The sequence below is a fragment of the Quercus lobata genome, chromosome 2 (genome assembly GCF_001633185.2).
Source record: "Quercus lobata isolate SW786 chromosome 2, ValleyOak3.0 Primary Assembly, whole genome shotgun sequence".
NCBI lineage: Eukaryota > Viridiplantae > Streptophyta > Magnoliopsida > Fagales > Fagaceae > Quercus > Quercus lobata.
In genome coordinates, this window is record NC_044905.1 from 44,366,846 (window position 1) to 44,381,555 (window position 14,710).

The window sequence follows — 14,710 nt, forward strand, 5'->3', positions numbered from 1 at the left end:
CTGGGGATGCCAGAAGTGTATCCCTCGTCTGTAGTACTCCCCTCACTACCACTATGACTAGTGCTACTGCTAGAGCTATTATAACTGGTGGTATTGTGATACTCGACTATATCTTTTTCTATACTATTGCTAGACGAGGATATAACAGTTTCAGACATTGTTTTGAAAACTTAAAGAAAAACCTAAAGATGAGGAAGAAGAGAATACCTGGCTTTAGACGAGAGAGGGCTATGGACGCGAAGAAACTTCTAGACGAAGCTCTAGACGGCAAAGGTCAAGGAGGGAAATTTTCAGAATGAGAAGGGTAGGGGAGGAGTTCTACTATTTATAGGCAATAAGGTTCAATATTCGAAGTGACGGGACCAACCAGAACAAGCCACGTGGCATGTCTTGAAAGACGAAAAGTCGTGATTGAAACACGCTTGATTAAGCCAAATATATATATATATATATATATAGAGAGAGAGAGAGAGAGAGAGAGGAAAATAAAAAACATTCTTAAGACGGACAACATAAGGACTAAGGGGCAATTGATGGGTAAGACTTCGTATGTATAGCTCGTCCTTGAATAGTCGTCCATTGAATGTGAACTCGGCTTGGAATAGTGGTTCATGGAATGTGGAATACCATGATAATCCTGTCGCTCCCTCACCTTCAGACTAGGATCCTTGAGAGAGGCTCGTCCAAACCTGGTGAGGTCGTTCAGACCTTATGAGGTCATCTATACATGGACGACCCTCAATATAGGTCCCATCTACATGAACAGATGAATTGAAACACGTGGTGAGATCTCGATGTATCATTGTACTTCTTATTGTATATATAACTTCCAATGGCAGTTATCCGTTGATCTCCACAAATGTAGGGGAAGTTACCAGACAAGTAACTGCCTCCACAACACTATATATACACTCATCCTTGACAAAATAAAGGCAAGTTTTTTCTTTACACCACTCCTAAAATTTTGGAATTCTATATACTAAAAGGGAGAAACTGACTTTATCATCGTGGCCGGCCAACCCCGGTCTCCTTTGTTTCCTTCTTTTTATCTTCCACGTCTTCAAAATCATCAAGATCCGAAACATCTAGCCTACTGATTCTTAGAACATCATCAGAAAAGATAGGTAGGATTAAATGATCACGGCCAAATTGAATCCACGTGAGATTAAACGAGCACGGTTGAATTGAATCATGAAAAGATAGATAGGATTAAATGACCATAGCTAAATTGAATCCACGTCAGATTAAATGAGCATGGTTGAATGGAATTTCTAAACAATAGATAGGATTAAACGATCATGACTGAATTGAATCAGTGTGAGGTTAAACTAGCACGGTCGAACTGAATCTTCAAAAGATAAGTAGGATTAAACGATCATGGCCGAATTGAATCCACGTGAGATTAAACGAGCACGATCGAATTGAATCTTGAAAAGATAGATAGGATTAAATGACCATGAGCAAATTGAATTCGTGTGAGATTAAACGAGCAAGGTCAAATTGAATATCAAAATGATTGGTAGGATTAAATGATCATGGCCGAATTGAATGCACTTGAGATTAAACAAGCACGGTTGAATTGAATCTCGAAAAAGATAGATAGGATTAAACGATCATAGCTAAATTGAATCCACATCAGATTAAATGAGCATGGTTGAATGGAATTTCAAAACAATAGATAGGATTAAATGATCATGGCTGAATTGAATCAATGTGAGATTAAACTAGCACAGACGAACTGGATCTTCAAAAGATAGGTAGGATTAAACGATCACAGCCGAATTGAATACGTGTCAAATTAAACGAGCACGGTCAAGTTGAATTTTGAAAAGATAGATGGGATTAAATGACCATGAACGAATTGAATTCATGTGAGATTGAACAAGCATGGTCGAATTGAATATCAAAAAGATAGGTAGGATTAAACGATCATGGCCGAATTGAATCCACGTGAGATTAAACGAGCACGGTTGAATTGAATCTTGAAAAGATCGATAGGATTAAACAACCATGAGCAAATTGAATTTGTGTGAGACTAAACGAGCACGGTCGAATTGAATATCAAAAAGATTGGTAGCATTAAACGATCATGGCCAAATTGAATGCATGTGAGATTAAACAAGCACGGTCAAGTTGAGTCTCGACAAGATAGATAAGATAAAATGACCATGGCCGAATTCAATCCGTGTGAGATTAAACGAGCATAGTAAAATTGAATCTTCAAAAGATAGGTAGGATTAAACGATCACGGTTGAATTGAATCCACATGAAATTAAACTAGCACAGTTGAATTGAATCTCGAAAACAAAGATAGGATTAAATGGGCATGATCGGCTTGAATCCGCAAGAGATTAAACAAACACGGTCAAACTAAATCTCAAAAAAGTAGATAGGACTAAACGATCATGGCCAAATTGAATCTGTGTGTGACTAAACGAGCACAGAAAAATTGAATCTCGAAAAGATAGATTGATTAAATGATCATGGCCGAATTGAATCCGCGTGAGATTAAATGAGCATGGTCGAAAGGAATTTCGAAACGATAGATAGGATTAAGCGATCATGGCCAAATTGAATCCGCGAGTGATTAAACTCATAGGTTTGAGTTGAATCTTGAAAAGATAGATAGGATTAAACGACCATGAACGAATTGAATTTATGTGAGATTAAACGAGCACGATTGAATTGAATATTGAAAAGATTGGTAGCATTAAACGATCATGGCCGAATTGAATCCTCGTGAGATTAAACAAGCACGGTCAAGTTGAATCTCGAAAAGATAGACAAGATAAAATAACCATGGCCGAATTGAATCCGTGTGAGATTAAACTAGCACGGTCGAATTGAGTCTCGAAAAAATAGATAGGACAAAACGGGCATGGCCGACTTGAATCCACGTGAGATTAAATGAACATGATCGAACTAAATCTCAAAAAGGAAGATGGGATTAAACAATCATGGCCAAATTGAATCCATGTGAGACTAAATGCGCACGAACAAATTGAATCTCGAAAAGATAGATAGGATTAAAAGATCATGGCTAAATTGAATCCGCGTGAGATTAAACAAGCATGGTCGAATGGAATTTCGAAACGATAGAAAGGATTAAACGATCATGGCCGAATTGAATCTGCGTTAGACTAAACTAGCACGCTGTAATTGAATATCGAAAAGATTGGTAGCACTAAACGATCGTGGCCAAATTGAATCCACATGAGATTGAACGAGCACGATCGAGTTGAATCTTGAAAAGATAGATCAGATAAAATGACCATGGCAAATTGAATCCGTGTGAGATTAAACAAGCACGGTCGATTTGAATCTTCAAAAGATAGGTAGGATTAAACGATCACAGCTGAATTGAGTCCGCGTAAAATTAAACTAGCTTGGTTGAATTAAATCTCGAAAACATAGATTGGATTAAACGGGCATGGTCGACTAGAATCCGCGAGAGATTTAACGAACATGGTTAAACTAAATCTCAAAAAGTTAGAGGGGATTAAACAATCATGGCCGAATTGAATCTGTGTGAGATTAAATGAGCACAGCTGAATTGAATCCGCATGAAATTAAACTAGCACGGTCGAATTGAATCTCGAAAACATAGATAGGATAAAATAGGCATGGTCGACCTAAATCCACGTGAGATTAAACGAACACAGTCGAATGGAATTTCAAAATGATAGATAGGATTAAACGATCATGGCTGAATTGAATCGCGTGAGACTAAACGAGCGGCTCGAATTGAATATTGAGAAGATATATAGGATTAAATGATAATGGCCAAATTGAATCCGCGTGAGATTAAACAAAAATGGTCAAATTGAATCCCGAAAACATAGACTGGATTAAGCGACCATGGCCGAATTGAATTCGTGTGAGACTAAAGTAGCACGGTTGAATTGAATATTGAAAACAAGGATAGGATTAAATGGGCATGGCCAACTTGAAACCGCGCGAGAGTAAATGAACACGTCTAATTGAATCTTAGAAAGATAGATTGGATTAAATGATCATGGCTTAATTGAATCCACATGAGATTAAATAAGCATTGTTGAATTTAATCACAAAAAGACAGATCAGGTTAAACGACCATGGCCAAATTGAATCCACGTAAGATTAAACTAACATGGTCAAATTGAAACACGAAAAGATAGATAGGATGAATCGGTCATGGCCGACTTGAATCTGCATGAGATTAAACGAGCACGGTTAAGTTGAATCTCAAAAAGATAAATAAGATAAAACGATCATGGCCGTATTGAGTCTCGAAAAGATAGATAGGAATAAAGGATAATAGCTAAATCGAATCCGCGTCAGATTAAATGAGCATGGTCGAATCGAATTTCGAAACAACAGATAGAATTAAAAGATCATGGCTGAATTGAATCAGTGTGAGATTAAACTAGCATGGTCGAATTGAATCTTCAAAAGATAGGTAGAATTAAACGATCACAGCCGAATTGAATTCGCGTGAAATTAAACGTGAACGATCGAATTGAATCTTGAACAGATAGATAGGATTAAATGACCATGAACATATTGAATTCGTGTGAGATTGAATGGGCATGGTCGAATTGAATATCGAAAAGATAGGTTGGATTAAATGATGATGGCCGAATTGAATCCACATGAGATTAAACGAGCACGGTCAAGTTGAATCTCAAAAAGATAGATTGGATAAAATGACCGTGGCTGAATTGAATCTGTGTAAGATTAAACGAGCATAGTCGAATTGAAAATTCAAAAGATGGGTAGGATTAAATGATCACGGATGAATTTAATCCTTGTTAAATTAAACTAGCATGGATTGAATCTTGAAAACATATATAGGATAAAACGGGCAAGGCTGACTTGAATCCGCTTGTGATTAAACAAACACGGTCGATCTAAATCTCAAAAAGGTAGATAGGATTAAACGATCTTGGCCAAATTGAATCTGTGTGAGACTAAATGAACATAGAAAAATTGAATCTCGAAAAGATAGATAGGATTAAAAGATCATGGCTGAATTGAATCTGTGTGAGATTAAATGAGCACGGTCGAATGGAATTTTGAAACGATAGATAGGATTATATGATCACGGCCGAATTGAATCAGTGTTAGTCTAAACCAGCACGGTCGAATGGAATTTCGAAACGATAGATAGGATTAAGCGATCATGGCTGAATTGAATCAGTGTGAGATTAAACTATCACGGTCGTATTGAATCTTTAAAAGATAGGTAGAATTAAATGATCAAGGCTGAATTGAATCCACGTGAAATTAAACAAGCACGATCGAATTGAATCTTGAACAGATAGATTGGATAAAATGATCATGGCCGAATGGAATCCGTGTGAGATTAAATGAGCGCAGTCGAATTGAATCTTCAAAAGATGGGTAGGATTAAACGATCACGGATGAATTGAATCCGTGTGAAATTAAACTAGCACGGTCGAATTGAATCTCGAAAACATATATAGGATAAAACAGGCAAGGCTGACTTGAATCCGTGTGTGATTAAACGAATACCGTCGATCTAAATCTCAAAAACGTAGATAGGATTAAACGATCATGGCAAAATTGAATCCGTGTGAGACTAAACGAGCACAGACAAATTGAATCTCGAAAAGATAAATAGGATTAAAAGATCATGGCCGAATTGAATCCGCAAGAGATTCAACACACATGGTCGAATGGAATTTCGAAATGATAGATAGGGTTAAACGATCACGGCCGATTTGAATCCGCGATAGACAAAACCATTACGGTCGAATGGAATTTCGAAACAATAGATAGGATTAAGCGATCATGGTTGAATTGAATCCACATGAGATTAAACTAGGATGTTCGAATCAAATCTTGAAAAGATAGATAGGATTTAGTGACCACGAACGAATTGAATTCGTGTGAGATTAAATAAGCACTGTCGAATTGAATATTGAAAAGATTGGTACCATTAAACAATCATGGCTGAATTGAATCCGCGTGAGATTAAACGAGTGTGGTCGAATGGAATTTCGTAACGGTACATAAGATTAAATGATCATGGCCGAATTTAGTCCGAATGAGATTAAACTAGGACGTTCGAATTGAATCTTGAAAAGATTGATACGATTAAATGACCATGAACGAATTGAATTCGTGTGAGATTATACGAGCACGGAAAAATTGAATATCGAAAGAATTGGTAGCATTAAATGATTTTGGCCGAATTGAATCCAAGTGATATCAAACAAGTACGGTCAAGTTGAATCTCGAAAAGATTGATCAAATAAAATGACCTTGGCCGAATTAAGTCCGTGTGTGATTAAACAAGCACGGTCGATTTGAATCTTCGAAAGATAGGTAGGATGAAATTATTATGGTTGAATTGAATCCGCATGAAATTAAACTAGCACGATCGAGTTGAATCTCGAAAACATAGATAGGATAAAATGGGCATGGCAGACTTGAATCCGCGTGAGATTAAACGAACACAGTCGAACTAAATTTCAAAAAGGTAGATAGGATGAAACGATCATGGCCAAATTGAATCTGTGTGAGATCAAACGAGCACAGACAAATTGATTCTTGAAAAGATATATAGGACTAAAAGATCAGGGCCAAATTGAATCCATCTGAGATTAAACGAGCATGGTCGAATGGAATCTTCAAAAGATAGGTAGGATTAAACGATCACGGTTGAATTGAATCTACGTGAAATTAAACTAGCACGGTTGAGTTGAATCTCGAAAACATAGATAGGATAAAATGGGCATGGCCGACGTGAATTCGCATGAGATTAAACAAACACGGTTGAACTAAATCTCAGAAAGGTAGATAGGATTAAACGATCATGGCCAAATTGAATCCGTGTGAGACTAAATGAGCATAGACAAATTGAATCTCGAAAAGATAAATAGGATTAAAAGATCATGGCCGAATTGAATCCGCAAGAGATTCAACACACATGGTCGAATGGAATTTCAAAATGATAGATAGGGTTAAACGATCTCGGCCGAATTGAATCCGCGATAGACAAAACCATCATGGTCGAATGGAATTTCGAAACGATAGATAGGATTAAGCGATCATGGCTGAATTGAATCCACATGAGATTAAACTAGGATGTTCAAATCAAATCTTGAAAAGATAGATAGGATTTAATGACCACGAACGAATTGAATTCGTGTGTGATTAAACAAGCACTGTCGAATTGAATATTGAAAAGATTGGTACCATTAAACAATCATGGCTGAATTGAATCCGCGTGAGATTAAACGAGCGTGGTCGAATGGAATTTCGTAACGGTACATAAGATTGAACGATCATGGCCGAATTTAGTCCGAATTAGATTAAACTAGGACGTTCGAATTGAATCTTGAAAAGATTGATACGATTAAATGACCATGAACGAATTGAATTCGTGTGAGATTATACGAGCACAGAAAAATTGAATATCGAAAGAATTGGTAGCATTAAACGATTTTGGCCGAATTGAATCCAAGTGATATTAAACGAGTACGGTCAAGTTGAATCTCGAAAAGATTGATCAAATAAAATGACCGTGGCCGAATTAAGTCCGTGTGTGATTAAACGAGCACGGTCGATTTGAATTTTCGAAAGATAGGTAGGATGAAATGATTATGGTTGAATTGAATCTGCGTGAAATTAAACTAGCACGGATGAGTTGAATCTCAAAAACATAGATAGGATAAAACGGGCATGGCAGACTTGAATCTGTGTGAGATTAAACGAACACGGTCGAACTAAATCTCAGAAAGGTAGATAGGATGAAACAATCATGGCCAAATTGAATCTGTGTGAGACTAAATGAGCACAGACAAATTGATTCTTGAAAAGATATATAGGATTAAAAGATCAGGGTCGAATTGAATCCATCTGAGATTAAACGAGCATGGTCGAATGGAATTTCAAAATGATAGATAGGGTTAAACGATCTTGGTCAAATTGAATCCGCGTTAGACAAAACCAGCACGGTCGAATGGAATTTCGAAACGATAGATAGGATTAAGCGATCATGGTCGAATTGAATCAGTGTGAGGTTAAACTAGGATGTTCAAATTGAATCATGAAAAGATAGATAGGATTTAATGACCATGATCGAATTGAATTCGTGTGGGATTAAACAAGCACTGTCGAATTGAATATCGAAAAGATTGGTACCATTAAACGATAATGGCCAAATTGAATCTGTGTGAGATTGAACGAGCGTGGTCAAATGGAATCCGCATGATCATGGTCAAACGAGCGTGGTCAAAGATTGGTACATAGGATTAAATGATCATGGCCGAATTGAATCCGCATGAGATTAAACATGGATGTTCGAATTGAATCTTGAAAAGATTGATGGGATTAAACAACCATGAACAGATTTAATTTGTGTGAGATTAAACGAGCACGGTCAAATTGAATATCAAAAAGATTTGTAGCATTAAAAGATCATGGCCGAATTGAATCCACGTGAGATTAAATGAGCACGGTCAAGTGAAATCTCGAAAAGATAGATCAGATAAAATGACCTTGGTCGAATTGAATCCGTGTGAGATTAAACGAGCGCGGTCGAATTGAATCTTCAAGAGGGAGGTAGGATTAAATGATCAAGACTGAATTGAATCCATGTGAAATTAAACTAGCACGGTCGAATTGAATTTCGAAAACATTGATAGGATAAAACGGGCATGGCCGACTTGAATCTACGTGAGATTAAACGAACACAGTCAAAATAAATCTCAAAAAGATAGATAGGATTAAACGATCATGGCCAAATTGAATCCGTGTGAGACTAAACGAGCACAAACAAACTGAATCTCGAAAAGATAGATAGGATTAAAATGTCCTGGCCGAATTGAATCCGCAAGAGATTCAACGAGCTTGGTTGAATGGAATTTCGAAATGATGTATAGGGTTAAACGATCTTGGCCGAATTGAATCCGTGTTAGACAAAACTAGCACGGTCGAATGGAATTTCGAAACGATAGATAGGATTAAGCGATCATGGCCGAATTGAATCCACGTGAGATTAAACTAGGACATTCGAATCGAATCTTGAAAAGATAGATAGGATTTAATGACCACGAACGAATTGAATACGTGTGAGATTAAACAAGCATTGTCGAATTGAATTTCGAAAAGATTGGTACCATTAAAAAATCATGGCCGAATTGAATCTGCATGAAATTAAACGAGCGTGGTCGAATGGAATTTCGTAATGGTACATAGGATTAAACGATCATGGCCGAATTTAGTCCGCATGAGAGAAAACTAGGACGTTCGAATTGAATCATGGAAAGATTGATACGATTAAATGACCATGAACGAGTTGAATTCGTGTGAGATGAAATGAGCACGGTCAAATTGAATATCGAAAGGATTGGTAGCATTAAACGATCATGGCTGAATTGAATCCAAGTGATATTAAATGAGTATGGTCAAGTTGAACCTCGAAAAGATAGATCAAATAAAATGACCTTGGTCGAATTGAGTATGTGTGTGATTAAACGAGCATAGTTGATTTGATTCTTTGAAAGATAGGTAGGATTAAACGATTATGGTTGAATTGAATCCGTGTGAAATTAAACTAGCACGGTCGAGTTGAATCACGAAAACATAGATAGGATAAAACGGGTAGGGCTGACTTGAATCTGCATGAGATTAAAGGAACACAGTCGAACTAAATCTTAGAAAGGTAGATAGGATGAAACGATCGTGGCCAAACGGAATCCGTGTGAGACTAAACGAACACGGTCTAGCTGAAGCTCAAGAAGGTAGATAGGATTAAACGATCATGCCCAAATTGAATCCGTGTGAGACCAAATGAGCACAGACAAATTGAATCTTGAAAAGATATATAGGATTAAAAGATCATGGCCGAATTGAATCCATATGAGATTAAACGAGCATGGTCGAATGGAATTTCGAAAATATAGATAGGGTTAAACAATGTTGGCTGAATTGAATCCGCGTTAGACAAAACCAGCACAATCGAATGGAATTTCGAAACGATGATAGGATTAAGCGATCATGGCCGATTTGAATCTGCGTGAGGTTAAACTAGGACGTTCGAATTGAATCTTGAAAAGATAGACAGGATTTAATGACCAAGATCGAATTGAATTTGTGTGAAATTAAACAAGCGCTGTCGAATTGAATATCGAAAAGATTGGTACCATTAAATGATAATGGCCAAATTGAATCTTCGTGAGATTGAATGAGCGTGGTCAAATGGAATTTCGTAACGATATGGATTAAACGATCATGGCCGAATTGAATCCGCATGAGATTAAACTTAGAAGTTCGAATTGAATCATGAAAAGATTGATGGGATTAAATAACCATGAACGGATTGAATTTGTGTGAGATTAAACGAGCACGGTCGAATTGAATATCAAAAAGATTCGTAGCATTAAAAGATCATGGCCGAATTGAATCGATGTGAGATTAAACGAGAACAGTCAAGTGGAATCTCGGAAAGATAGATAAGATAAAATGACCTTGGTCGAATTGAATCTGTGTGAGATTAAACAAGTACTGTTGAATTGAATCTTCAAAAGAGAGGTAGGATTAAACGATCACAACTGAATTGAATCCGAGTGAAATTAAACTAGCACGGTCGAATTGAATTTCAAAAACATTGATAGGATAAAATGGGCACGGCCGACTTGAATTTGCGTGAGATTAAACGAACATGGTCGAACTAAATCTCAAAAAGGTAGATAGGATTAAACGATCATGGCCAAATTGAATCCGTGTGAGACGAAACGAGCACTGACAAATTGAATCTCGAAAAGTTAAATAGGATTAAAAGATCATGGCCGAATTGAATCTGCAAAATATTAAACGAGCATGGTCGAAGGGAATTTCGAAATGATAGATATGGTTAAATAATCTTGGCCGAATTGAATCCGCGTTAGACAAAACCAGCACGGTTGAATAGAATTTCAAAATGATAGATAGGATTAAGCGATCATGGCCGAATTGAATCCACGTGAGATTAAACTAGAACGTTTGAATCGAATATTGAAGTGATAGATAGGATTTAATGACCACGAACGAATTGAATTCGTGTGAGATTAAATAAGCGTTGTCGAATTGAATATCGTAAAGATTGGTACCATTAAACAATCATGGCCGAATTGAATCCGCGTGAGAATAAACGAGTGTGGTCGAATTGAATTTCGTAACGCTACATAGGATTAAACGATCATGGCTGAATTTAGTCCGCATGAGATCAGACTAGGACGTTCGAATTGAATCTTGAAAAGATTGATACGATTAAATGACAATGAACGAATTGAATTCGTGTGAGATTAAACGAGCACGGTCAAATTGAATAACGAAAAGATTGGTAGCATTAAACGATCATGGCTGAATTGAATCCAAGTGATATTAAACGGGTACGGTCAATTTAAATCTCGAAAAGATAGATCAAATAAAATGACCTTGGCCGTATTGAATCCGTGTGTGATTAAGCCAGCACGGTCGATTTGAATCTTTGAAAGATATGTGGGGTTAAATGGTTATGGTTGAATTGAATCCGCGTGAAATTAAACTAGCACGGTCTAGTTGAATCTCAAAAACATAGATAGGATAAAACTGGCATGGCTGACTTGAATCCGCGTGAGATAAACATAGTCGAACTAAATCTCAAAAAGGTAGATAGGATGAAACGATCATGGCGAAATTGAATCCGTGTGAGACTAAACGAACACAATCGAACTGAAGCTCAAAAAGGTAGATAGGATTAAATGTTTATGACCAAATTGAATCCGTGTGAGACTAAATGAGCACAGACAAATTGAATCTTGGAAAGATATATAGGAGTAAAAGATCATGGCTGAATTGAATCCACGTTAGACAAACCAGCATGGTCGAATAGAATTTCGAAATTATAGATAGTATTAAGCGACCATGGCCGAATTGAATCTGTGTGAGGTTAAACTAGGACATTCGAATTGAATCTTGAAAAGATAGATAGGATTTAATGACCATGATTGAATTGAATTCGTGTGAGATTAAACAAGCACTGTTGAATTGAATATCGAAAAGATTGGTACCATTAAACGATAATGGACAAATTGAATTTGCGTGAGATTGAACGAGCGTGGTCAAATGGAATTTCGTAACGGTACATAGGATTAAACGATCATGGCCAAATTGAAACCGCATGAGATTAAACTTGGACGTTCGAATTGAATCTTGAAAAGATTGATGGGACTAAATGACCATGAACGGATTTTATTTGTGTGAGATTAAACGAGCACCGTCGAATTGAATATTGAAATGATTCTTAGCATGAAAAGATCATGGCCGAATTGAATCCACGTTAGATTAAACGAGCACGGTCAAGTGGAATCTTGAAAAGATAGATTAAATAAAATGACCTTGGTTGAATTGAATCCGTGTGAGATTAAACGAGCGCGGTTGAATTGAATCTTCAAAAAAGAGGTAGGATTAAACGATCACGACTGAATTGAATCTGGGTGAAATTAAACTAGCATGGTTGAATTGAATTTTGAAAGCATTGATAGGATTAAACAGGCATGGCCGACTTGAATCTGCGTGAAATTAAATGAACACGGTCGAACTAAATCTCAAAAAGGTCGATAGGATTAAATGACCATGTTCAAATTGAATCCGTGTGAGACAAAACGAGCATTGACAAATTGAATCTCGAAAAGTTAAATTGGATTAAAAGATCATAGCCAAATTGAATCCGCAAAAGATTAAACGAGCATGGTCGAATGGAATTTTGAAATGATAGATAGGGTTCAATGATCTTGGCTGAATTGAATCCGCGTTAGACAAACTAGCATGGTCAAATAGAATTTCGAAAATATAGATAGGATTAAGCGATCATGGCCGAATTGAATCCGTGTGAGGTTAAACTAGGACATTCAAATTGAATCTTGAAAAGATAGATAGGATTTAATGACCATGAACGAATTGAATTAGTGTGAGATTAAATAAGCACTGTCGAATTGAATATCGTAAAGATTGGTACCATTAAACAATCATGGCCGAATTGAATCTGCGTGAGAATAAACGAGTGTGGTCGAATGGAATTTCGTAACGGTACATAGGATTAAACGAACATGGCCGAATTGAGTCTGCATGAGATCAAACTAGGACATTCAAATGGAATCTTGAAAAGATTGATATGATTAAATGACCATGATCGAATTGAATTCGTGTGAGATTAAACGAGCATGGTGAAATTGAATAATGAAAAGATTGGTAGCATTAAACGATCATGACCAAATTGAATCCAAGTGATATTAAACGAGTACGGTCAATTTAGATCTCGAAAAGAGAGATCAAATAAAATGACCCTGGCCGAATTGAATCCATGTGTGATTAAGCTAGCACGGTCAATTTGAATCTTCGAAAGATAGGTTGGATTAAACGGCTATGGTAGAATTGAATCCACGTGAAATTAAACTAGCACGGTCGAGTTGAATCTCGAAAACATAGAATGGTAGATAGGGTGAAACAATCATGGCCAAATTGAATCCGTGTGAGACTAAACAAACACGGATGAACTAAAACTCAGAATGGCAGGCAGGATTAAACGATCAATGCCAAATGGAATCCGTGGGAGACTAAATGAGCACAAATAAATTGAATATTGAAAAGATATATAGGATTAAAAGATCATGGCCGAATTGAATCCGTATGAGATTAAACGAGCATGGTCGAATGGAATTTTGAAATGATAGATAGGGTTAAATGATCTTGGCTGAATTGAATCCGCGTGAGATTAAACTAGGACATTCGAATTGAATCTTGAAAAGATAGATAGGATTTAATGACCATGATCGAATTGAATTCGTGTAAGATTAAACAAGCACTGTCGAATTGAACATCGAAATGATTGGTACCATTAAACGATCATGGGCGAATTGAATTTGCATGAGATTGAACGAGCGTGGTCAAGTAGAATTTCGTAACGGTACTAAGGATTAAACGATCATGGCTGAATTGAATCTGCATGAGATTAAACTTGGACGTTCGAATTGAATCTTGAAAAGATTGATGGGATTAAATGACCATGAATGAATTGAATTTGTGTGAGATTAAATGAGCACGGTCGAATTAAATATCGAAAATATTTGTAGCATTAAACGATCATGGCCGAATTGAATCCATGTGAGATTAAACGAGCACGGTCAAGTTGAGTCTCGAAAAGATAGATCAGATAAAATGACCTTGGTCGAATTGAATCCGTGTGAGAGTAAACAAGCACAGTCGAATTGAATCTTCAAAAGATAGGTACGATTAAACGATCATGACTGAATTGAATTCGAGTGAAAATAAACTAGCACGGTCTAATTGAATTTCTAAAACATTGATAGGATAAAACGGGCATGGCCGACTTGAATCAGCATGTGATTAAACGAACACGGTCGAACTAAATCTCTAAAAGGTAGATAGGATTAAACGATCATGGCCAAATTGAATCCGTGTGAGACTAAACGAGCACATAAAAATTGAATCTCGAAAAGATAGATTGCATTAAAAGATCATGGCCAAATTGAATATGCGTGAGATTAAACGAACATGGTCGAATGGAATTCCAAAATGATAAATAGGGTTAAACGGTCTTGGCCAAATTGAATCCACGTGAGATTAAACTGGCACGTTCGAATTGAATCTTGAAAATATAGATAGGATTTGATGACCACGAACAAATAGAATTCATGTGAGATTAAACGAGCATTGTCAA